Source organism: Octopus bimaculoides, chromosome 11 (assembly GCF_001194135.2).
Source record: "Octopus bimaculoides isolate UCB-OBI-ISO-001 chromosome 11, ASM119413v2, whole genome shotgun sequence".
In the NCBI taxonomy this organism is placed as follows: Eukaryota; Metazoa; Mollusca; class Cephalopoda; order Octopoda; family Octopodidae; genus Octopus; species Octopus bimaculoides.
The window spans coordinates 11,767,299-11,768,918 of record NC_068991.1 but is presented as its reverse complement, the minus strand read 5'-3'; the positions used below and the strand labels follow the sequence as shown (position 1 = coordinate 11,768,918).

Below are 1,620 nucleotides of genomic sequence, written 5' to 3'. Positions count from 1 at the left end.
ATATATATATATATATATATATATATATATATATATATGTGTGTGTGTGTGTGTGTGTGTGTGTGTGTGTGTGTGTGTGTGTATGTATATGTAATTATATGCATATATATCATTCGATCTATCTTTAAATATATATACATATACACATTTACATATACATACGTACATACACACACATATATTTATATGCATGTATAAATATATATGTATATGTACATGCTAGTATGTATGTATAGAAAGATATGTGTGTGTGTGTGTGTGTGTGTGCGTCTGTGTGTATCTGTGTAAGGCGTGTCACTGTCTGTGTCGGCGTCTGTAATTTGTGTCGAGTTGTTTTCTGTTAGATCAAGAGCGTGACTTAACGATTCGGTGAATAGAGGTCGATAAAATATGTACCAGACAGAACTAAATACCAGGGTCGATAATATCGATTAAAATGTCTGAAAGGCTGACCCAGCATGGCTGCAGTCCGTCATACTCCAATGATTGAGATCGATAATAATGTAAAAGAATAATTATATGCAATATGTATGTATGTATGTATGTATGTATGTATGTGTGTGTGTATGTATATATGTATGTACGCGTTATTGTGTGGTTATGGTGTTGGTGCGCCCATGCCTGTGTGTATGTGTGTGTGTGTGTGTGTGAGTGTGTGTGTGTGTGTGTGAGTGTGTGTGTGTGTGTGTGTGTGTGTTAAGTTTAGGTTATTTTTTAAAGAAATATTGTGACTAAGAACGGAGCGTTTACTGATGGGATAAGACAACACTAAATATTCAATCAACAGTAGTATAAAATTCGTTTTCATATAGAGGTTAAAATAACAGTCTAAGGGATAGATGTATCCATTATAATACCGGTATATTACCTATGTTTAACCATAGGTATACATATGTTTTCTGTGGTATTGAGCAGAATATTTGATGTAGCCCATCTACTATACCAAGACTAAACAATGTACATGATAACACTTCCAATCAGCTAAGATCAGAAACCATGAGAGCCACTGCCTGGTACTGCATCAGGGCATTTATTATCATTATTATTATTATTATTATTATTATTATTATTATTATTATTATTATTATTACTGTTGTTGTTGTTATTATTATTATCCCCTTCTTTTTAGGATGTTTTTATTGTTTAACTGTTTTGTCAATTGTCTTTGTTAATTATTGTATATACGGCATTGTTAAACACAGCGTTTGCCCATTGTATTGTATCGTCCGTATTTGTCTTGTGTTCGACCATTATGGATTAGAGAAGAAAGGATTATTATTATTATTACTATCATTATTATTATTATTATTATTCAGTAGTTTTATTTTTATAACGTGCTTTCACTTCACTACCGAGCGCAGCTCTGTGCGCCTTGGGTATGTGCTGTGGTTTGCTGTGGTGCTCTTATGTTTACTGTATTGAAAGTGTTTTGCGTAGGATGTGTGCAGTACCCAGTAGTGCAATTTTCTGTATGTTATATATATTTGTAAGTCCTGCTATATTTGTTATGTATTTGTCTGAATATTTTTTTTATTATACCTAAGGCACCTACTATGATAGGAATTGTTTCTGTTTTTAGATTCCACATTCGAGTTATCTCTATTTCCAGGTCTTTGTATT

The 1,620-nt window shown here is 32.6% G+C and overlaps 1 long non-coding RNA gene across 1 annotated transcript in view; it reads right to left on the bottom strand.

Moving 5' to 3' along the window:
* The window catches only part of LOC106879735 (uncharacterized), a 199,223-nt gene that overhangs the window by 17,961 nt on the left and 179,642 nt on the right, over positions 1–1,620 (bottom strand). The gene's annotated exons all lie outside the window — the stretch shown is intronic.